This window comes from Hemitrygon akajei, unplaced genomic scaffold (genome assembly GCF_048418815.1).
Source record: "Hemitrygon akajei unplaced genomic scaffold, sHemAka1.3 Scf000103, whole genome shotgun sequence".
Classification (NCBI taxonomy): Eukaryota; Metazoa; Chordata; class Chondrichthyes; order Myliobatiformes; family Dasyatidae; genus Hemitrygon; species Hemitrygon akajei.
The window spans coordinates 1,665,070-1,690,526 of record NW_027331989.1 but is presented as its reverse complement, the minus strand read 5'-3'; the positions used below and the strand labels follow the sequence as shown (position 1 = coordinate 1,690,526).

Genomic DNA, 25,457 nt, shown 5'->3' with positions numbered 1-25,457 from the left:
ATAGTTGATCCCCAAGTTGTGTCAAACATGAACTGCTTTATAAAAGCATCTTGTAGGCATCTAGGAATTACTCCTCTTCAGACCAAAACACCATCCTAATTTTCCCAATCACCTGCATGACAACCCCCCATGACTACTGCAACATTGCCCTTTTGACAAGCATTTTCTATCTCCCATTGTAACTTGTGGACCACATACTTACTACTGTTAGGAGGTCTCTGTACAATTTCCATCAGGGATTTTTTTTTTTACATTTGCTGTTCTGTAATTCTACCCACAGAGATTCTACACATTCCAACCCTAGGCCACCTCTTTCTAATGATTTTACTTATTTTACCAACAGAGCCACAGAATCTCACTACCTGCCAAGCAGAGCTCAATAGTTAATAAAAACAATAAAGGCAATAAACTCTTTCATCAATACTGACAGTGACCTTTTTTAATGAAGATACCTTGGTCCCATTTCAATCATTAAAATTTACAAAGATATATAAGAACTGAAATGACAACTTTAGAAAAGACTATTTACACTCAAACCCACTTAGACTGACACTACCTTGGACAGGAGGAGGAAGAGGAATAACACATGAAAAAAAATCACACAACAGTCAGATACAACTTCTAAGTATATATTTTTTTTATCAAAAATAAACATTATTGAATGCTCCATGTGTGTAAATGCAATTGTGATAAGAAATACAGACCAGAAAACTTAAATGAGAGGCAACCTCAGAAAAATAAATCATTTATAGGGAAGAAAGCATTAACCAGTGCAATGTGTATGACCCTCCATGGGAGGCATCCCAACGATCTGAGCAGACTAGATGTTGACAAGGAAGCATCGAGCACCTGACTGAGATTTGGAGACCTCTTCCTAAAAACAGAGGGGTTCCTTGCAGAAATACAGAACAAGATGATGAACAAAAAAGAAAAAAAAAAGAAAAAATGCATACAATACAAACAAACAAGGCAATACAAGCAGAAAATGCAGAGAAACCAGACACAATCCAACACATTCTGGGATTCTGCAGCAGTTTAACTGAATCTGATTACTTATGCAGGTACAATCAAGTGGCAAATATCATTCACCAAAATCTTGCTTTAAAATACAAAGTCATGAATGACCACAGTAACTTTATTAAGGCACCATAAATTCAAGCCTGATCCAGTTAGGGACAGAATCTCACAATTAATATGATAATCAATACATCATTGCAGATAGTATAATCTAAAATAAACATCCAGATATAACATAACAGGATAAACAAGCAGGAACAACTCCCTCAATGGAAATAACCATTCTCAACACACACATGTGCCTCGACCAATGGGGCACCTCACTACAGGCATTGTTTGTGTCATCAGTCAGTCAAGCGAATTATTTTCTCTGCCAATTATCATCCAAATGTTGCTAGTCTGTCATTTGTTGTCACGCCCTGCTGCTGATTCCCTTCTCCTCATCATACGTTCTTACCCAGACCAACGACCAGAGCCCCAAACTCTGCCCTGTGCTGACCCGCCTCTGGTATCTGACCCTGCTCCGTTGAACATCCAAGTAATGGTTTCCCATTCTGCTTTCAGTGTTTAGAGGACAGTGGTGTTTTCTAACAACCCTTTAGAAGCAGGGAAAATGACTCATAATGTGGAAATGATCCCTGAATAAGGGGATTAGCTCCCAATGTCATTCTTCCTCAGCCCAGAGATTTGAGGGTCAAAGAACATCTCAGACAGAACTGCAGTCAGCTTGACTTCTTCAGTCTACAGAAAGTTTAAGGGAAACCTCTTCACCCACAGAGTGGTGACTGGAACCTATCCCACAGGGGGAGCAGGAAGTGAAAAAAAGGGGAGGATTCAAAAGGCCTATCGTGGAACAGAATCCCTGGCAGGGTCCAACTGGCCTGAGCTGACTCTCTACTGTACACTAGTTGTGTTATGAACTCACTAAGTACCAAAGAAAAAGTTCAAAATAGAATTGATTTATTTGTCACTTCTGCAGAATATCAAACTCCAGTACCATTAAAGGTGAATATGCAGAAGAAACTCCTCCCATGCCCAGTGACCAGGGTGCAGAACTGGGTGTGGTGAGCAGCAGCAATAATTGCAGAGTTCAGCACCGACAGTCACTCTCGAAATTGCATTCAGCAACGGTGACGGACAAATATCCAGCATGCAGTTTATTGAAACCTTCTCCCAGTGTGAACCTGCGAGAATGTCATATGTGTAACATGCTGTAAGGTTTCACTGCTCACATAATGGCCTCTCTGTGATGTTTCACTGTTGAGGTAATGGTTTCTCTGTAACAGCAATGTTTAGGTTACAACGAGAGATAACAGGGTTTTGGAGTGCAGGGCTATCCAATGACAGAAATGTTCTTTCTTGTGAATCTGGAAGAGAGATTTTCGTGCTCTTTTTCTACGGAGAGATGCGAAGACGTGAATGGAGAGAGTGGGCCCTTTATCTTTCTTTATTTTCTCAACTAACCCTATGGTCAAAGTAAGCATTCTAAAGCTCAATTGTTTAATCATATATTGTGTATTGTTTGTTATTTCGGGGTACTGATCTGTAACAGGGGATACATCACACAACATCCACCCAAACGAGATTTCTTTTTGGCCGGCCTGTAGGGCTATCACCCCCTATAATAAGCTGCTAGCCGAAGCGAGAGTTACACAAGGTTAGTTGACTCAGTGATTCGGTTCCCACAATCACAGCAGGTGAACGGCCTCTACCCGGTGTGAACTCGCTGGTGTCTCTGTAGGTCGGTGGACCGAGTGAATCCCTTCCCACACACTGAGCAGGTGAACGGCCTCTCCCCGGTGTGAACCGACTGGTGTGTCAGTAGACGAGATGACAGAGAGAATCCCTTCCCACAGTCTGAGCAAGTGAACGGCCTCTCTCCAGTGTGAACACTCTGATGTACCTTCAGTTGAGATGATTCAGTGAATCCCTTTCCACAGTCTGAACAGGTGAACGGCCTCTCTCCGGTGTGAACTCTCTGATGTACCTTCAGTTGAAATGACAAAGTGAATCCCTTCCCACAGTCTGAACAGGTGAACGGCCTCACTCCAGTGTGAATTCTCTGATGTACCTTCAGTTGACATGACTGAGGGAATCCCTTCCCGCAGTCGGAGCAGGTGAATGGCCACTCTCCCATGTGAACTCGCTGATGTACCTTCAGTTGAGATGACAGAGTGAATCCCTTCCCACACTCTGAGCAGGTGAACGGCCTCTCTCCAGTGTGAACTGACTGGTGTACTTGTAGGCTAGCTAACTGTGTGAATCACTTCCCGCAGTTTGAGCAGGTGAATGGCCTCTCCCCTGTGTGAACTCGCTGATGTACCTTCAGTTTAGATGACGAAGTGAATCCTTTCCCACAGTCTGAGCAGGTGAATGCCCGCTCTCCAGTGTGAACAGACCAGTGCGCTTGTAGGTTGGAATACTGACTGAATCCTTTCCCACACTCTGAGCAGGTGAACGGCCTCTCCCCACTGTGAACAGACTGGTGTCGCAGTAGGTGAGATAACCGATTGAATCCCTTCCCACAGTCTGAGCAGGTGAACCGCCACTTCCCAGTGTGAAATGACTGGTGTCCCTGTAGGGAGGATGATTCAATGAATCCCTTCCCACAGACTGAGCAGATGAATGGCCACTCCCCAGTGTGAACTGACTGGTGTCTCAGTAGCTGAGATGACAAAGTGAATCCCTTCCCACAGTCTGAGCAGGCAAACGGCCTCTCCCGGGTGTGAACTCGCTGATGTACCTTCAGTTCAGATGACCGAGTGAATCTCTTCCCACAGTCTGAGCAGGCAAATGGCCTCTCTCCAGAATGAACTGACTGGTGTTTCTGTAGGTGACATGACGAAGTGAATCCTTTCCCACAGACCGAGCAGGTGAATGGCCACACTCCAGTGTGAACTGACTGGTGTCTCAGTAGGTGAGATGACAAAATGAATCCCTTATCACAAACTGAGCAGATGAATGGCCTCTCTCCAGTGTGAACTCTCTGATGTACCTTCAGTTGGGATGACCAAATGAATCCCTTTCCACAGTCTGAGCAGGTGAACGGCCTCTCTCCAGTGTGAATTCGTTGATGTCCCTTCAGTTGAGATGAGGAAATGAATCCCTTCCCACAGCCTGAGCAGGTGAACGGCCGCTCCCCAGTGTGAACTCGCTGGTGTGTCATTAGGTCACATGACCGAGTGAATCCTTCCCCACAAATTCAGCAGATGACCAGCCTCTGCCCAGTGTGAACTGACTGGTGTGCCCACGGGTGGGATGACTGACTGAATCCCTTCTCACCCACAGAACAGGTGAATGGACTTGTCCCAGTGTGAACTTGCTGATGTACCTTCATGAGATGACCTTGAATCCCCACAGTCTGAAAAGGTGAGCAGCCTCTCCCATGTATAAAATGACAGGTGTGCCAGTCGGTCAGATGATTGAGGGAATCCCTCCCCACAGTCTGAGCAGGAAGGATGATTGAGTGAATCCCTCACTCCACTTCTTAAATACATGGACAGAGACAGCAAAACAGTGTTCAAGATTCCCACAGATAAATTCCTTGTTGTTGTTAACCTGAAAAAAGATTTATAAAATCCATCAATGGGTGTAGGACAACATTTCAGATGACATTACTTGAGTTGTCAAGGTGTGATCTGGTATCACACTGTTACAGTGAAGTTTCACCCAAGTTGGAGAGAAAAATCATCTTCCGACTGGGCACGGTGATGGGATCTGGAATGACCATCAATCTCTCTGATGCTCTTCCTGTCTCTACAAGAATCGGGCATTTCTGCCATCTCCAATCTGTGACCTGGCTCAGTTTGACTCTCTCCATTGGTATTATTCCCTGTTCCCACTGAGCTGCATGGGTGCCTGGCCCCACAGTAACTGAAACACTCTCACAGAAATAGCCTTTGTTGACGTTCAGCTGAGAATGTCTTTCATGTTCTGTTAATGTAAAGTGCCAGTTTTAAATCAATGTTAACATGCCCTGCCCAGATGAATGGTTGGTCTCCACAGCAGTTAAGAGGAATTGAATGAATATCAGTATTATTTCATGTTCTTGTCACAGTCTTGGAAAAGTACAACAGAAACAGGCCCTTTGGCCCATCTAGTCTGTGTTGAACTATTTAATCTGGCTACTCCCATACCCTTAACATCCAGGTACCTATACAAAACTCTTAAATGCTGAAATTGAGCTCGCATGCACCACTTGCGCTGGCTGCTCATTCCACACCTGGATAACTGTCTGCGGGAAGAAGTTTCCCCTCTTGTTCCCCTTAACATTTCACCTTTCACCCTTAACCCATGGTCTCTGGTTGTAGTCCCACACCATCTCAGTGGTAAAAGCCAGCCTGCATTTACCTTATCTAGATCCTTCATAATGTTGGTACACCTCCATCAAATCTCCCCTTAATCTTCTCCATTCCAAGAAATAAAGTCCTGCCCTGTTCAATCTTTCCTTCTAACCCATCTCCTCCAGACCTGGCAACATCTTTGCAAATTTTCTCTGAACTTTTTCAACCTCTTTTACATCTTTCATGTAGATTGGAGACCAAAACTGCACACAATACTCCAAACTAGGTCTCACCAATGTCTTGTACAATGTCAGCATAACATCCATCTCCTGTACTCAGTACTTTAGTTTACGAAGGTCAATGTGCCAAAATCTTTCCTTCCGTCCCTGTCGAACTGTGACACCACTTTCAGTGAAATATAGACCTGTATTCCCAGATCCCTTTCCTCTACAACACTCCTCCATGCCCAACCAGTCACTGTGTAAGAAGGTCCTACCAAAGTAAAACACCTCACATGTCTGCATTAAATTCCATTTTCCATTTCTCAACCCATTTTTCCAGCTGGTCCAGATCAGCAAGCCATGGTAGTCTTCCTCATTGTCCACTACACCCCAATCTTGGTTTCATCCACAAATTTGCTGATCCAGCTGACCATGTTAACATCCAGATTACTGATATAGATGACAAACAACACTAGATCCAGTACTGATCTCTGTGGCACACCAGTCAGAGAGGCAATCATCTGCTACCACACTCTAGCTTCTCCCAAAGACAGTGTCTGATCCAATTTACTATCTCATCTTGAACGTTGAGTGACTTAACCTTCTTGACCCACCTCCCATATGAAGCTTTGTCAAATGCTTTGCTAAAGTCGATGTAGACAACATCCACCGCCTTTTCTTCATAAACTTTCCTGATAACTTGCTCGAGAGACTCTGTAAGATTGGTTAGACATGACCGACCATGCACAAAGCAATGCTGTCTGACCTTAATCAGACAACATCTATCTAAATACTTGCATATCCAGTTCCTGCACACACATTCCAATAACTTTCCCCCTACTGATGTCAATCTCACCAAAGTACAATTTCTTAGTTTATTTTTAGAGCTTTTCTTGAACAGCGGAACAACATTGGCTGTCCTCCAATCCTCCAGTACCTCACCTGGCACTAAGGATGATTTAAATATCTGTGCTTGGGCCCCAACAATTTCTGCACTTGACTTCCACAGGGTCCCAGGTAACAACTTGTCAGGCCCTGGGGATTGATCCATGGCAATTTTCCTTAGGACAGCAAACACCTCCACCTCTGTAAACTGTACAGGGTCCATGAAGTTGATGCTGCTTTGCCTCACTTCTATAGACTCTGTGACCATCTCCTGAGTAAATACAGATGCAAAGATAATATTTAAAATATCCCCCATATATTTTGTCTCTTCATATGGATTACCATTCTGATCTTCCAGAGGATTTATTTTTTCCCTTGCAATTTTTTTGCTCTGAACATATCTGCAGAATCCCTGAGGATTCTCCTTCATCTTCTCTGCTGGGGCAAACTCTTGCCTTCTTTTATTTCTTTCATAAGTGTTCACTTGAATTCACTGTACTTCATAAGTACCCCATTTGTTCCTATTTGCTTGTACCTGGTATGCACCTCCTTTTTATTGATCTGGGATAGGAAAGCCAAAGGGGTGTTAATGATGCTTGGTGGGAGGTGGGGGTAGGGGATGGATGTTTAAACTAAAGTTGCTGGGGGAATGGGAGCCTGAATAACAGAACAGATAGAGGAGAGGTTGTGGAGACAGATGTTGTTCAGACCTCAGACAAGGTCAGGAATGAAAAACGTTGAGCATGGTGCAGTGAATATGCTGAACCCTGTATATCTCAATGCAAGGAGCATGATAGGAAAGGTGGATGTGTTCAGGGAATGGATCAACACCTGGAATTATGACACTAGGATCTGGCAACTGTGGACTGGGACAGGCTGCTTTATGGCAAAGGTGTGCTTGGTAAATGAGAGGCCTTCAAAGTGAAATTCTGAAAGTACAAAGTGGGTATGTGCTTGTCAGAATAAAAGGTACAGATAGAAACTGTAGGGAACCTTGGATTTCAAGAGATTTTGAGACCCTGGTGAAGGACAAAATGGAGTTGCACAACTGGGATAGGCAGGCAGGTTCTTACGGAGTATAAGAAATGCAAGAGAACACATAAGAAATAAATCAGGATGGCTAAAAGAAGGCATGAGATTCCCCTCGCAGAAAAGATGGAGGATAATCCTCAGGGATTCCAGATATAGAGTAAGAGCAGGATTGCAAGGCAATCTGGAAGACCGGAATGGTAACCCACGTGTGGAACCAAAGCAGATGGAGGAGATCTTAATTTTTTTTACCTCTATTTACTCAGGAGATGGACACAGGGTCTATGGGTATGTTTGGAAAAGCAGCATTAAAATCCTGGTCCCTGTACAAATTAAAGAACAGGAGATGTTTGCTGTCCTGAGGCAGATGAGAGTGGATAAATTTCCAGGGCATGACAAGGTGCTCCCTCGGACCCTACAGGAGGCAAGTGCAGAAATTGTCGGGATCCCTAGAGATAATTAAATTATCCTTGGTGATGGGGGGATGTACAAGAGGATTGGAGAACAGCCAATGTTGTTTCAATGAATGACACAAGGCAAAGAGTAGTTGTAGGTGGGTCATATTCTGCATGGAGGTCGGTGACCAGTGTTGTGCCTCGGGGATCTGTTCTGGGACCGCTACTCTTTGTGATTTTTATAAATGATCTGGATGAGGAAGTGGAGGGATGGGTTAGTAAGTTTGTTGATGACACAAAGGTTGGAGGTGTTATGGATAGTGTGGAGGGCTGTCAGAGGTTACAGTGGGACATTGATAGGCGAAACTGGGCTGAGAAGTGACAGATGGAGTTCAACTCAGAGAAATGTGAAGTGGTTTATTTTGGCAAGTCAAATATGATGGCAGAATATAGTATTAATGGTAAAACCCTTAGCAGTGTGGAGGATCAGAGGGATCTTGGGGTCCGAATCCATAGGACACTCAAAGCAGCTGCGCAGGTTGACTGTGTAGTTAAGAAGGTGTATGGTGTATTGACCTTCATCAATCATGGAACTGAATTTGGGAGCCAAGAGGTAATGTTGCAGCTATATAGCACCCTGGTCAGACCCCACTTGGTGTACTGTGCTCAGTTCTGGTCGCCTCACTACAGGAAGGATGTTGAAGCCGTACAAAGGGTGCAGAGGAGATTTACAAGGATGTTGCCAGGATTGAGGAGCAAGCCTTACAAGAATAGGTTGAGTGAACTCGGCCTTTTCTCCTTGGAGCAAATGAGGCTGAGAGGTGACCTGATAGAGTTGTACAAGATGATGAGAGGCATTGATCATGTGGATAGTAAGAGGCTTCTTGCCAGGTCTGAAATAGCTGCCACAAGAGGACACAGGTTCAAGATGCTGTGGAGTTGGTACAGAGGAGATGTCAGCGGTAAGTTTTTTACTCAGAGAGCGGTGAGTGTGTGCGACAACAGTGGTGGAGGCGGATACGATAGGGTATATTAAGAGGCTTTTAGATAGGTACATGGAGCTTAGTAAAATAGTGGGCTATAGGTAAGCCTAGTAATTTCTAAGTTAGGCACATGTACGGCTCAACTTTGTGGGCCAAAGGCTGTAGGTTTTCTATGTTTCGCTGTTTAACATAGAACATAGAAATCTACAACATATCACAGGCCCTTCAGCCCACAATGTTGTGCCGACCATGTAACTTACTCTGGAAACTGCCTGGAATTTCCCTAACCCATAGCCCTCTGTTTTTCTAAGCTCCATGTACCTGTCTAAGGGTGTCATAAAAGACCCTATTGTATTCGCTTCCACCACCGCTGCTGGCAGTGCATTCCACACACCCACCACTCTCTGTGTGAAAAACGTTACCCCCGACATCCCCTTGGCACACATTTTCAAGCAACCTAAAATTCTGTCCCCTCGTGTTAGCCACTTCAGCCCTGGGAAAAAGCCTCTGCCTATCCACATGATCAATGCCCCTCATCATCTTATACACCTAAAAACGGTTCTAAACATAAACAAGGAAATTATACATTGCTTTGAGGATTTGTTCAAAGCATACACAATTGTGAGGGTACAGATAGGGTAAAAGCAAGCAATTGTTTCCACTGAGGTTGGATGTGATGATAACCAGAGGTCATGGGGAAGTGGGGAAGGTGAAAATTCAAGGGGAACATGTGGAAAAACCCTTCACTGAAATGGTTGTGAGAGTGTGGAATGAGATGCCAGCACAAGTGGTTCATGCCAGCTCAATTTCAGCATTTAAGTGGAGTTTGGATGGGTACCTGGGTGGTAGGGGTATGAAGGGCTGTGATCCCAGTGTAGGATGTTGCATCAGAGAGTTTAAAAATTTTCAGCATTGTCTGGATGGGCCAAATTGGGGGGGGGGGGGGGGGTTTCATGTAACTTCTCCATGTCCCTATGACAGAGAAGCTGGCCAAACTTGATTGGAAGGGGAGACTGGTAGGAATGACGATGGAGCAGTAATGGCTGGAGTTTTTGGGATCAACTCGGGAGCTGAGTGATCGATACATCCCAAAGAAGTGGAAGCACTGGAAAGGCAGGAGGACACAACCATGACTGAAATGAGAAGCCAAAGCCAACATAAATGCCAAAGAGAGGGTAAATAATAGAACAAAAATGATTGGAAAGTTTTAGAAACCAACAGAAGACAAGAATCTCCGGGTCCTGACAGGATATTCCCTAGGACGTTGAGGGAAGTTAGTGTAGAAACAGTAGGGGCTCTGACAGAAATATTTCAAATGTCATTAGAAACGGGGATGGTGCCGGAGGATTGGCGTATTGCCCATGTGGTTCCATTGTTTAAAAAGGGTTCCAAGAGTAAACCTAGCAATTATAGGGCTGTCAGTTTGACGTCAGTGGTGGGTAATTTAATGGAAAGTATTCTTAGAGATGGTATGTATAATTATCTGGATAGACAGGGTCTGATTAGGAATAGACAGCAGGAATTTGAGCGTGGAAGGTCATATTTGACAAATCTTATTGAATTTTTTGAAGAGGTTACGAGGAAAGTTGACGAGGGTAAAGCAGTGGATGTTGTCTATATGGACTTCAGTAACGCCTTTGACAATGTCCCACACAGGAGGTTAGTTAAGAAGGTTTAATCGTTAGGTATCAATATTGAAGTAGTAAAATGGATTCAACAGTGGCTGGATGGGAGATGCCAGACAGTAGTGGTGGATAACTGTGTCAGGTTGGAGGCCGGTGACTAGTGCTGTGCTTCAGGGATCTGTATTGGGTCCAATGTTGTTTGTCATATACACTAATGATCTGGATGATGGGGTGGTAAATTGGATTAGTAAGTATGCAGATGATACTAAAGTAGGTGGCATTGTGGATAATGAAGTAAGTTTTCAAAGTATGCAGAGAGATTTAGGCCAGGTAGAAGAGTGGGCTGAACAATGGCAGATGGGGAGTTTAATGCTGATAAGTGTGAAGTGCTACATTTTGGTAGGAATAATCCAAATAGGTCATACATGGTAAATGGTAGGGCATTGAAGAATGCAGTAGAACAGAGTGATCTAGGAATAATGGTGCATAGTTCCCTGAAGGTGAAATGTCATGTGGATAGGGTGGTGAAGAAAGCTTTTGGTATGCTGGCCTTTATAAATCAGAGCATTGAGTATAGGAGTTGGGATGTAATGTTAAAGTTGTACAAGGCATTGGTAAGGCCAAATTTGGAGTATTGTTTACAGTTCTGGTCACCAAATTATAGGAAAGATGTTAACAAAATAGAGAGAGAGAGTACAGAGAAGATTTACTAGAATGTTACCTGGGTTTCAGCACCTATGTTACAGGGAAAGGTTTAACAAGTTAGGTCTTTATTCTTTGGAGAGTAGAAGGTTGAGGGGGGACTTGATAGAGGTATGTAAAATAAGGAGGGGGATAGATTGAGTTGACGTGGATAGGCTTTTTCCATTGAGAGTAGGACAAATTCAAGCAAGAGGACATGATTTGAGAGTCAGGTGGCAAAAGTTTCAGGGTAACACAAGGGGGAATCTCTTTACTCAGAGAGTGGTAGTTGTGTGGAACGAGCTTCTAGTAGAAGTGGTAGAGGCACATTCGGTATTGTCATTTAAAGTAAAATTGTATAGGTATATGGACAGGAAAGGGATGGAGGGTTATGGGCTGAGTGCGGGCCAGTGGGACTAAGTGAGAGTAAACATTCAGCACAGACTAGAAGGGCTGAGATGGCCTGTTTCCGTGCTGTAATCGTTATATGGTTATAACTAAAATAAAGACCAGGTATGCTCAGGGCACTGAATTATGATTTGTAGTCACTAATGAGTCTTGGTTGCACCTACCAGTCTGAGGCATTTACAGGAATAAAATATCCGGGGCCACTATATCTTTTGAAAACCAAGGTTCCCTGCACCAGTTACCTTTCAACTTTTAATTTTGCAGGCACATACAAACTCCACAGATTCAAAATTCCACTGCTGAAGGACACCCATTTACCAAGTACTCCTTCGACAGAAAACATCCTGACCCAGTCCATACTTCAGATCCTTTCTGTTAACATCCAAATTGACCTTTTTCCTATGTAGAATCTCAACCTGTGTCCCAGACCTCTCTTTTTTCCATATTTACTTGGAATCTCATGGCATTATGATCACTAAATACAAAGTGTTCCCATACACTAATTTCTGTCACTAGCCCTCGATCATTCCGTAATAGCATATTGCACACTTCTATGTTGGGAATTCTACATACTGATTAAGGACACATTTGCCAAATTCTACCCCAGCTAGTCCTTTTGCAGGATGGGAGACACAGTCAATATTTGGAAAGTTAAAATCGCTTACCATATCAACCTTTGTTTCTTGGCACGGTCTGTGATCTGTCTACACATTTGTTCCTCTAGGGGACTCAGCCTCCCAGCTATGGACATGTCGGACACAGCCGCTTCTTGTCCGTCTTTAATCTCTCCCTTTTCCGATTTATACTTAGAAATTTCAACCTTATTCAGTCGGATCAAATATAATTATGGCCACTCTCAGAAGCGCCATAAGAAATAAGGACCCGGGCAATGGGAAAATTAAGAAAACTGACGAATTCTCGGAGGAACCCACTCCCGGGTAAAGAGACTAAAATCTCAAATCAGCAATATCAGCATTGAGATAACTCAACTAAAAGAGAAAATCGAAGGAAAAGTTGACGCTTTGAGCCTTGATCTTAAAGAAGTTAGTCGAAATACTTTGGACCTTTCTTCTCGTTTGGAAAAAGCCCAACAAAGGATCATTGATCTTGGAGCTCGATCACATCGGAACAATATTCGAATTGTTGGATTAAAAGAGAAATCAGAATTGGCCGACACACTGGATTATTTCGCAAAAAATGCTTCAGTCTTTATTTCCAGAGGTTTGCTTACAGCCTTCAGATATTAAAATGGCTCACAGAATCGGCACTTTAAAATTTTTGGATCAAGGTAAAAACAGACATATTGTTGTGCGTTTTCTCTGTTTCAGAGACAAAGAACGTATTATTAAGCTTGTGAGAAAAAAAAGACCTTTTCAGTATCTGAATTCAGACATTCGCTTTTTTGAAGATTTTCCACGTGAAGTTGTGTTATTTATTTATTTATTAAAATTTTCGAAAATTACGAAGAATAAATGTGATGATAAAATAGTGAGAAATATAATATTAACCCTCCCCTTAACCCTCCCCCTCTTAACCCTTATCTAAAGAAAGAAAAAAAAGAGAGAAAGATTGCCTGGATATCGGAGGATCCCCACATGCTCCATGGAGTTCAAAATAATTTTAAGATTTATTTTTACTTTCCCCAATTACTTTATAATTTTATCTTCAAAGGACCTATGTATTTAATCCTATCTTTTGTAGGTATGGGAGCTAAATCTTCAAAAATATATCATATTCATTTCTTAGATTGTATGTAATTTTTTCAAGTGGAATACAACTATGTATTTCATTATTCCAATGATCCATAGTTAAATATAAATCAGATTTCCAAATAACTGTGATAACTTTTTTGGCTACTGCCAATGCAATTTTTATAAATTTTTTCTGACACTTATTCAATTTAAGTTTCGGTATCGTCTCTTCAATGTCTCCTAATAAAAATAATACTGGACTATGTGGGAGTTGCACTCCAGTGATTTGTTCCAATAAAAGTCTTAGATTTATCCAAAATGGTTGAATTTTAAAACAAGACCAAGTAGAATGTAAAAAAGTACCAATTTCTTGATTACATCGAAAACATTGGTCAGACATATTTGAATTTAATCTATTTATTTTCTGTGGTGTTATATATGATTGACGTAAAAAATTATATTGTATTAATCTAAGTCGAATATTTATTGTATTTCTCATACTATCAGAACCTAATCTTGACCAGTTTTTTCCATCAATTTTAACATTCAAATCAATTCCCATTTTTGTCTTGACTTATGAATTCCTGATTTAATTGTCTGTTTTTGAATCAAATTATACATACAAGATGTAAATGTTTTAATTTTTCCTTTTTGAATTAATATTTCTATTTCACCAGATTTTGGCATCAACATTGTTTGACCCAACTTTTCTTGTAAATAAGCCTTTAATTGAAAATAACAGAAAAGAGTGTTATTTGATATTTTATATTTATTTTTTAATTGATCAAACGACATCAATAGATAGATAGATAGATACTTTATTCATCCCCATGGGGAAATTCAACTTTTTTTCCAATGTCCCATACACTTGTTGTATACCTCCTTCAAAACAATCACCTATATATTTAATCCCCTTTTGGAACCAATTAGTAAAAGTTTATTATCCATTGTAAAAGGAATAAACCTATTTTGAATTAAAGTTCTCTTTGCTAATAGAGATTTCTTTATCTCATCTAACATCGGTAGCTGAGCGAAGGGCGCTGAGTAGGCTATGGTCAATTATGGATAACTCTGAACATCCTCTACATAGCACCATCCAGACACAGAGAAGCAGTTTCAGCGACAGGTTACTATCGATGCAATGCTCCTCAGACAGGATGAAGAGGTCAATACTCCCCAATGCCATTAGGCTTTACAATTCTACCACCAGGACTTAAGAACTTTTTAAAAGCTATTATTAATGCTTTTTGAGATAGTGATTTAGATGCATATCATATTTTTTTTACTGAGTTAAGTATTGTATGTTATTAGTTTTGCTACAACAAGTGTATGGGACATTGGAAAAAAAGTTGAATTTCCCCATGGGGATGAATAAAGTATCTATCTATCACATTTACCTTATTCCATAAATCAATCAAGTGTCTTAATATAGGAGATGTTTTTTCCCCCGTATCCATTTGGATTCCCATTTATATATAAAATCTTCTGGTATGTTTTCTCCTATCTTATCTAATTCTATTCTAATCCATGCCATTTTTTCTTCATCAAAAAAAGACGCAATAAATCTAAGTTGATTTGCTTTATAATAATTCTTAAAATTTGGAAGTTGTAACCCTCCTAAATCAAATTTACATGTCAATTTTTCCAATGATATTCTTGACATCTTTCCTTTCCAAAGAAATTTCCTTACATATTTATTCAGTTCTTGAAAAAACTTCTGAGGAAATTGTATTGGTAAAGTTTGAAATAAATATTGTAATTTAGGAAATATATTCATTTTTACAGCATTAACTCTACCTATTAATGTCATTGGTAACATCATCCATTTATCAAGATACTCTTTTATTTTTTTTAATAATGGCAAATAATTTTGTTTATATAATTTTTTTACATCATTATCAACTCTAATACCTAAATATTTTATCCCATTTATTGACCATCAAAATTGAGTTACTAATCAACATTGATTATAATTTCCTTTGGTAAGGGGTAAAATTTCACTTTTATCCCAATTTACTTTGTACCCTGATACTTTCCCATATTCTTCCAATCTAAAAGATAATCTTTGCAAAGATTGCAATGAGTTTGTTAAATAAATCAAAACATCATCAGCAAATAAATTAATCTTATATTCTTCTTGATCAACTCTAAAGCCCCCAATGTCTGATTCTGTTCTAATTAGTTCAGCTAATGGTTCTATTGACAATACAAATAAAGCAGGTGATAATGGGCAGCCTTGTCCAGTTGACCTCGTTAAGCAAAACGGTGTTGAAATCTGACCATTTGTAACTACTTTAGATTGAGGATTAGTATTTAAGGTTTTAATCCATTGTATAAAAGATTTTCCTAACTCATATTTTTCCAATACCTTAAATAAAAAAAATCCCATTCCAATCTATCAAATGCTTTTTCTGCATCCAAAGCAACTGCCACACTCATTTCCTCTCTTTTTTGTGCCAAATGAATTATACTAAGTAACCGGGTTATATTATCCATTGATGGTCTGTTTTTAATAAAACCTGTTTGATCCAATTGTATTAATTTTGGTAAATATTTAGATATTCTTCTAGATAAAATTTTTGTTATTATTTTATAATCTGTATTCAACAAAGAAATAGGCCTATATGATGTTGGTTTTAAAGGATCTCTATCTTTTTTTGGCAATACAGTTATGATCGCTGTTAAAAAAGATTGTGGGAGTTTATGCATTCTTTCCATTTGGTATATTAATTCCATAAAAGGTGGAATTAATAAATCTTTAAATTTTTTATAAAATTCAGGAGGAAAACCATCTTCTCCTGGGGATTTATTACTCTGAAATGATCCTAAAGCTTCTTCAACCTCTTTTAATGTAAATGGCATATCTAATCCTTTCTGTTCTTCCAAATTTAATTTTGGAAGGGTTATTTGTGATAAAAATTTATCTATCTCAGCAATCTTATTTTGTGATTCTGATAGTTCAGTATAAATTTTTTTTTAAAGTTTCATTAATTTCTAAAGGTTTATAAGTAACCTTATTTACACTTGTTCTAATTGCATTTATTGTTTTAGAAGCCTGTTCTGTTTTCAACTGCCAAGCAAGAATTTTATGTGATCTTTCACCTAATTCGTAATATTAGTTCTCATAATTACTTTTTCTGTATGATATGTCTGGAGTGTATTATATTGTAGTTTTTTATTAACAAGTTGTCTTCGTTTTTCTTCTGTCATATATCTTTGAGATTCTTTTTCTAACTTTATGATATCTTTTTCCAATTGATCTATTTCTGCCATGTATTCCTTCTTAATTTTAGATGTATAACTTATAATCTGACCCTTTAAATATGCTTTCATCGCTTCCCATAATACAATTTTATCCTCAACTGAATGTAAATTTGTATCCAAAAAAAATTGAATCTGTTTTTTCATAAAATCACAAAAATCTTGACGTTTTAATAAAATTGAATTAAATCTCCATCTATAAATCGATTCCTCCTTATCCATCATTATCATTGTCATTATCAAGGGGGAATGATCTGACAGTATTCTTGCTTTATATTCCACACTTTTCACTCATAATACTTTTTGATAATAAAAAAAATCAATCCTCGAGTAAGTTTTATGTCTATTTGAATAAAATGAATAATCTCTTTCTCTTGGATTAATTTTCCTCCATATATCAATCAGGTTTAAATCTTTCATTAATGATAAAGTTAGTTTTATTACTTTTGATTTTGTAGCAATTTTAGTTGACCTATCCAAAACTGGATCTAAACAAAAATTAAAATCTCCACCTATTAATATTTTATCATGTGCATCAGCCAGGTTCAAAAAAACATCTTGTATGAATTCTGCATCATTTTCATTTGGTGCATAAATGTTCATAAAAGTCCATAATTCTGAAAAAATTTGACAATGTATAATCACATATCTCCCCCAGAATCAATTATTACATTTTGTATTTTAATTGGTAAAGATTTATTAACCAAAATTGCAACTCCTCTCGATTTTGAATTAAATGAAGCTGCAATGACATTTCCAACCCAATCCCTCTTAATTTCTTATGTTCTGCTTCTGTTAAATGTGTTTCTTGTAAAAAAGCTATATCTCCTTTCATTTTCTTAATATATGTTAAAACCCTTTTTCTTTTCACAGGTCCATTAATTCAATTAACATTAGAACTTAAAAAATTAAGTAAATTAATCATTCATAATACCTTGGGAACTCCTTAAAATTCTCCATGTTGCTATGAGTTTCTCCCCAACCATCCAGGCAAAAAAGAAGAAAAATAGAAGAAAGATAACTAATATATACGAAAAAAAAACAAAGTACCCCCCCACTAATGTTGCGAATAAAAAGAACACAACATTACCCCCCCACCATTTTACGGGTCATGGCAATCGCCATGATTGTACACGTGAAACTCGCAGCTATCGATCAGGAGCTCTTCCCGCTCCCCCGCAAAAAAAAAAGAAAATATATTAGTGAAGAAAAAAAAAAGAAAATAATTAATGTCTCTACTCCCAATTAATACCCAACCATTTTTTTTTTATAAATGGCCGTCAAATCCAACCTTGTTTCAGTCTTCATCATTAGTCCATTTCATTTCTATAATTCTTTACTTCTTTGTGGACATCAGGTAATTCTTGTACAAATTTCTCCGCTTTCCGGTAGTCAACGAAAAAACTTCTTTCTTCATTATCCAGGAAAATTATCAATTTTGCTGGATAGCTCAATAAAAATTTATAGCCCTTTACCCATAAAGATTTTTTCACTGGATTAAATTCCTTCCACCTCTTCAGAAGATCGTAACTTATGTCTGGATAAAAAAGAAACTCTTTTCCTCCTATTATCAATGGCCCATTTCTCTTTTTAGCACCTTGAGTAGCTGCCTTCAAGATCATTTCTTTATCTTGGTACCTTAAACATTTTATCAAAATTGATCTTGGATTTTGATCTTGTTGAGTTCTTGGTCTTAAAGCTCTGGGTAACATTCTACTAAATCTCCTCTGTACTCTCTCTATTTTGTTGACATTTTTCCTTTAGTTCGGTGACCAGAACTGCACACAATACTCCAAATTTTCCTCACAAATGACTTGTACAATTTTAACATTACGTCCCAAATCCTATACTCAATGCTCTGATTTATAAAGTCCAGCATACAAAACACTTCCTTCACCACCCTATCCACATGAGATTCCACCTTCAGGGAACTGTGCACCATTATTCCTAGATCATTCTGTTCTACTGCATTCTTCAATGCCCTACCATTTACCATTTATGTTCTATTTGGATTATTCCTACCAAAATGTAGCATCTTACACTTATCAGCATTAAAATCCATCTGCCCATCTCCATCGTTCAGCCCACGCTAAATCTCTCTGGCCTAAATCTCCCTGCAAGCTTTGAAAGCCTAGTTCATTATCCACAACACCACCTACCTTAGTATCATCTGCATACTTACTAATCCAATTTACCACCCCATCATCCAGATCATTAATGTATATGACAAACAACATTGGACCCAATACAGATCCCTGAGGCACACCACTAGTCACCGGCCTCCAACCTGACAAACAGTTATCCACCACTACTCTCTGGCATCTCCCATCTAGCCACTGTTGAATCCATTTTACTACTTCAATATTAATACCTAACGATTAAACCTTCCTAACAAACCTTCCGTGTGGAACCTTGTCAAAAGCCTTACTGAAGTCCATATAGCAACATCCACTGCTTTACCCTCGTCAACTTTCCTCGTAACCTCTTCAAAAAATTCAATAAGATTTGTCAAATATGACCTTCCACGCACAAATCCATGCTGACTATTACTAATCAGACCCTGTCTATCCAGATCATTATATATACCATCTCTAACAATACTTTCCATTAATTTACCCACCACTGACGCCAAACTGACAGGCCTATATTTGCTAAGTTTCCTCTTAGAACCCTTCTTAAACAATGGAACAACATGAACAATACGCCAATCCTCTGGCACCATCCCCGTTTCTAATGACATTTGAAATATTTCTGCTATTTCTACACCAACTTCCCGCAAGGTCCTAGGCAATATCCCATCAGGACCCGGAGACTTATCACTTTTATATTCTTTAAGAGTGCCAGTACTTCCTCCTCTTGAATTGTCGTAGTTCCCAGAACTTCCCTACTTGTTTCCCTTACCTTGCACAATTCAATATCCTTCTCCTTAGTGAATACCGAAGAAAAGAAATTGTTCAAAATCTCCCCCATCTCTTTCGGCTTCACACATAGCTGTCCACTCTGATTCTCTAAGGGACCAATTTTATCCCTCACTATCCTTTTGCTATAAATATAGCTGTAGAAACACTTCGGATTTATTTTCACCTTACTTGCCAAAGCAACCTCATATCTTCTTTTAACTTTTCTAGTTTCTTTCTTAAGATTCTTTTTACATTCTTTATATTCCTTGAGCACCTCATGTGCTCCATGCTGCCTATATTTATTGTAGATCTCCCTCTTTTTCTGAACCAAGTTTCCAATATCCCTTGAAAACCACGGCGCTCTAAAACTTTTAACCTTTCCTTTCAACCTAATAGGAACATAAAGATTCTGTACCCTCAAAATTTTACCTTTAAATGTAGATGTGAACTTCCCACTATTCAGGACATTTACAAAGACAGTTGCGCAAAAAGGCCCGAAGGATCACCCCAACCACAAACTGTTCCAGCTGCCACCATCCGGGAAACGGTATCACAACATAAAAGCTCTGGGCTCTACAGGCTCTGGGACAGCTCCTTCCACCAAGTTATCAGACTGATTAGTTTATGCTGATACAATTGTATTGACTGTCCTTACTATAATTACTATATATTACACATTGCACATTTAGATAGAGAAGTAATGTAAAGATTTCTACTCCTCAGGTATACGAAGGATATCAGTCATTTCAATTCACCCTCTCCACTGTCTGTTCTGGCATTCTGACTCCACTTTAGTTTACACCCCCCCCCCCACCCCGGCACACACTAGCACGAGCAAGCCTTACCACTAGGATCTTAGACCTCTGTTAGTTTTAATTCCCTAACAAGCAAATCAGCTATCAGCCCTTTGACATTCCTCTGTGAGGTAATCCCCCTTAACAGTTTCTAAAGTGTTCTACCCGTTGTTACAGGGGATGGCCAGAAGAGTACTCTGTGATGGCTATTTAACCTCTATCCCCTTCCTGACTGTCACGCAGTTCCCTGTGTCCTGCACCTTGGGTGCAACTCATCTCTCTTCTTGTCATATCTATCACCCTATCACCCCCTCCAACTCCCGGATGATCTGGAATTCATGCATTTCAACTTCCAACTCCCTAACGTGCAGGGCTACAAGCTGCAGCTGGATGCACAATTTGTAGTTGAGGGCATCAGGGACACTGGAGGTCTCCCCACCTTCCCACCAATGTCCCCTCTAATTTGTAATGACTGGTGTGTCAAAAAATCTTGTGCTGTGCAATTTTTATCCACTGACAACATGTGTACACTGAATTTTAAATAGAGAGGTATTTATTTTAACACCTAGCAAAACTCTGTTAATCAGAACTTTGATCTCCTCTAGGTTTGATTGAGTTCATCTGCACTCTCACACAGCCTGTGTAGCAGGACTGCAGAGGATAATGAAGGATTTTCTCACTCCAGCTTTTGCACACCATCCATATCTGATTTGCTTGCTAAATGATGATTTAAAAAGTCAGATTTCCAAGTATCACTCCACTTCCTCCCACTTGCAAATTCTCCAGCAACTTCTGCATCACCACAATACTCACAGGTAACACCAGTTTCTGTATTGTACATAAATATTTCCCCTGAACCCTCCATCTGACGGTGTTGAATTCATTGTTGGCAATGCCAGTGAATATGAAGGGAAGGGCACTGACTGGAGTCTGGCAGCTTTGTGATGTGAAAGATACTTGTTGCCCACGGCAAAAGTGTTTGATATCATTATGTACCCAGACAGAATGGATCAAAACATGTTCTCACCGGTAGAAAAGTTCAAAACAACAGGAGATAGAACAAGCAACACACATAAAATGCTGGAGGAACTCAGCAGGCCAGACAGCATCTATGGGAAAGAATACTAATGCTGAGTTCCTCCAGCATTTTGGATGTGTTGCTCGGATTTTTAATGTCTGCACATTTTCTGTTGTTTGTGATTGGAGGTAGAACAAAGGAGATTTTCTCAATTGGTGATGTAAAAGATTTTGTTCCCTTTCTCCGAGTTCCTAATCCTTGCATTCAGATAGCTGGAGCTCAGCTCATCGGTTCCCATTCCCTCATCAACTGGAAGCTCCCCGGGGCTCGTGTACGGATCGTTGGGCTGAGAAAGAGGGAAAAGAACAGAACTGTCCCGGGGTTACGGCGGTCCGGAGTCCAGAGCAATTGCCCAGAATTCGGGGCTGAAAGAAAGCGCCACGATTTCTTCCTTACCTGAAGCCGAAATCCTGAGGCCTTTTGTGTACTGCGCATGCGCGATATTCGGGAGCACCCGCAATCCTGACGCCTGCGCATTCGATCGGTACTTCAGCGGCGAAAATTGTGACGCAGCGCATTCTGGGTAATCACGGTGCCATTAAAAGTTTCTGCAAGCTCCGGTTCCATGCCTATACCTCAGGTTTTTTTTATTGTGTAGAAAACTCAGCAGCTCTTTTAACGCAAAAATACAGCTCCCATAAACAATGTACTTAATAACAGCAACCTTTCCGCATGTCTAATGCCGAAGGAGAACATTCTTACAAATGCAGTTTGGAAACACAGGAGATTCTGCTGTTGCTGGAAATATAGAAACGCACACACACAAAATGCAGGAGGAACTCTGCAGTTCAGGCAGCAGGTAAGCAGAGGAGTACTCAGTCTCGACATGCTAAAGGGGGTCAGCCTAAACGTTGTCTATTTATTCCTCTCTGCACTTGCTGCCTGATCTGATAATTTCCACCAGTATTTTGCAGAAATTAACCATCCTTTTGCTTTTCGATCGACCAGTTTCAAAATGTTTCTGATCTTTCATTTGTAGCCACATCCTGCTGGTCTGATTCCTCTTCTTCCTACTCCTTGTAAATCCTAAGCCCCATCTCTTTCTGGGGCCCCAAAGCCCTGACTCAAGCTGGCAACTCTTTGGTTTCTGACTCTGCTCCATTGAAAATTCACTCTCTAGTCTGCTGTCAGAGTTTGGAGGCGCATTGCAACAACCCAGCTGTCTGAGGCACAATCCTTTGAAATGAGTGACAATGACACAAAACTTTGAAAAGAGCAGGGAAGAAGGAGTTTAACCACCTTAGTCCAGAGCTCTGAAGATTGTTAAAACCACAGTAAGCTCATCTGAAATGGCTAAATGAGGGGGCATGGTTTTAAGGTACTTGGAAGAAGTTGCAAAGGATATGTCAGAGGTAAGTTTTTCCACACAAAGTGTGGTGGGTGTGTGAAATGCACTGCCGGTGACAGTGTTGGAGTGGGATACAATAGGGTATTTTAAGAGATTCCTAGATTGTTACATGGACCCTAAAAAAATTAGAGGGCTATGCGGTAGGGTAATTGTAGGCAGTTTCTGGTTGGCACAACATTGTGGGCTGAAGGGCTTGTGATGTGTTCTAGATTTATATAATTCCTTGAAATTCAAGGGAAATCTTTTCTCTGACCGAGTTTTGACTAGTTGCAACCTGTCATCACAGAGGGAGTGAGGGGGGAGCGGCAGGGATAGATTTTAAAATACTGATATGGAACAGAAACATGGGCAGGGACAAGATGGGCCGAGTGGCCTCATTAGTATACATTGTGAGTGTGGTAGAGACAGTAAGTACCTGAGAAACGGGATTTGATACAGAACCGATTTATCTTTCACAGTTCCACTATATTAAACACCAGTCTAGATTAAGGCTAACATCAGCAGAACAGACTCCTCCAATGCTCAGTGACCAGGGTTCAGTCCTGGATGCGACGAGCAGTCACAAGAACTGCAGAATCTGACAGTAACAGTCCCTCATGATCCTGCAGCTGCCTTCAGTCACCGTGAAGGTTAAACATTTAACACGGAGCTGATTTGAACTTCCTCCCTGATGTGAAGTCGCTGGTGTTGCAGCAGCTGGGATGATTGAGTAAAACTCTTTGCTCACTCCGGACAAAAATGTGGCCTCTATTTATTTTCAAATCACTGGAGCATCACAAGGTGGGTTAACTGAATGACTCGCTTCACCCTCACGGAGCTGGTGAACGGCCGACTGAATCCCTTCCAAAATGAGACCCAGCGAATGATGTAACAATGCTGCAACGTCATGGCAATGTATCCTATCAGATCACGGACATGGACACGTGTTCCGTTTCTCCTTGTAGCGAGTGGGGCGCTGTCTTCTCCAGCATCTCCGCCTCCATAATGAAGGATCGGTGGTATTCAAGCGCTGGTAAACTGGCAGATACAGTGGAACCAACGTGCTGTTGTGTTTGAGATTCCCATACACAAAAAGTGTACAGAAGGTTCTGCACTTTTAAAAGTTTACAACGCACGTCAGCGGGTGAAGGACAACATTTCAACTCAGATAATTTTAGTCTCCATGGTGCCTTCAGAAAGAAAACAGTCACAGTTCAAAACAATTTGGAGGAACAAGACTTCACCTTCTAACTGGCCACAGTTCCGGCATCAGGCACAATATCAAACTCTCTGCTTCCCTCTGAATCAAAATGATCATTCCTCCCCTTCATCAGTCTGTGACTTGGCTCAGTTTGTCTATCTCCTTCCCATTCTGAGCATGCGCCACACACTCACTGAGATCACATTTTATTTACACGGCTGCGACTAGAGACTTTCTGATTATTGTGTCCCTCCTGGCATTTGACGGTGGTAAACTCAGAGACAGCAATGCTACTGAACCTCAGGAGTAGGTGATTAGGATTTTTCGTTGGAGATCGATAGACTGCCGGTAGTGTGTGTGTGGTCGTTCTCAAACTGGAAGGAGGTAGCGTTTGGAGTACCCCATAGATCAGTCCCTGACCGCAGTTGTTCACAGTTTAATGTCCTGGCGGAGGCAGCGAGATGTGAGATGTCCCAGTCTGCTGGTGACGCAGAACGAGTGGAGTTGGGGAACGGGAGGCTATTCACATGCAATTTCATAGCTTTGCAATCAGTACATAGTGCTTTGTTGAGACTGTACCTGGAATATGGTGTAAAATCCGGTTCCCAATACTAACACGGGTTAGACAGACTAAAGAACAAACTGCCGGAGGAACTCAGTGGGTCGGGCAGCATCTGCGGAGGGAAATGGACCGTCAACATTTCGGGCCGAGACCCTCCCTCTGGACTGAGAGTGGACGGGAAATAGTCGGAGAAAAGAGGTGAGGGGTGGGGATGGGGCAAGAGCTGGGGAGTGAGAGGTGGGTCCAGGTGAGGGGGAGGTGGAAGTTGGAAATACTGACAGGGGTGGGAGGTGAGTGTTTGGGGCAAAACCGGGCTGCAGAAGATGTAAATTAATTCCACAGAGGATTAACAAAGAGGTTAGAGCGTATTTGTTATAGAGAGTGCAATGAAGATTCACCAGACTGATCCCTGGAGTGGTGTGTCATCATATGAAGAAAAATCAAATGCGATAACCCTTTCATTTAGAGAACCGAGAACTGAGAGGTGAACACATTGAAATGCACAACATCATTACCGGTTGAACCAGGAATCCCAGTCTCTGAAAACGGGGGTGGACTGTCTGGGATTAAGATGAGGGGAAATGTCTCTACACCGAGGGTGATGAATGTCTGTAAATCCCCACTACAGAGGGCGGTGAAGACTCTGTGACCTTCCTCGCATAAAACAGAGGCCGGCAGATGTGTGGGGACTGAAGGAATCGAGGAAACGAGGATCGGGCCGAAAGATATGGCTGAGATGGGAGATCAGTCGCCATCTTGTTGCTAGTTAGAGGGGCTGAATTGTCTCCTCGTGCTGTTTCTCACTTGATGTTTCAGTTCCTGTCCAGTGAGGCTCTGGAGAAATGTGAATAGAAATGAGTGTTTATAAACAAAACTGATTTAAGTGAAACCTGCATATTTCCGGTTTGGGTCTGAATTTTGTGTCTGGGGTGGGAATGGAATGCCTAACTCTGTAACCAGTAGGGTGGAGGGGTGGGGACGGGGAAGATATAGAGGGAAAATTAAAAATGTATCTGACGTAAACATGAAATAATGTGGGAAATAATGAATTAACGTGGGGAAATGAAGCATGGGTCGGGCAGAGTGTGAGGGAAGAGGAGCAGAGTCACTGGGTCA

The 25,457-nt window shown here is 40.8% G+C and overlaps 1 pseudogene; it reads right to left on the bottom strand.

Annotated features, from left to right (window-relative positions):
- Positions 1 to 615: 615 nt before the first annotated feature.
- LOC140723177 (uncharacterized) lies at positions 616 to 21,700 on the bottom strand (annotated as a pseudogene).
- Positions 21,701 to 25,457: the final 3,757 nt, after the last annotated feature.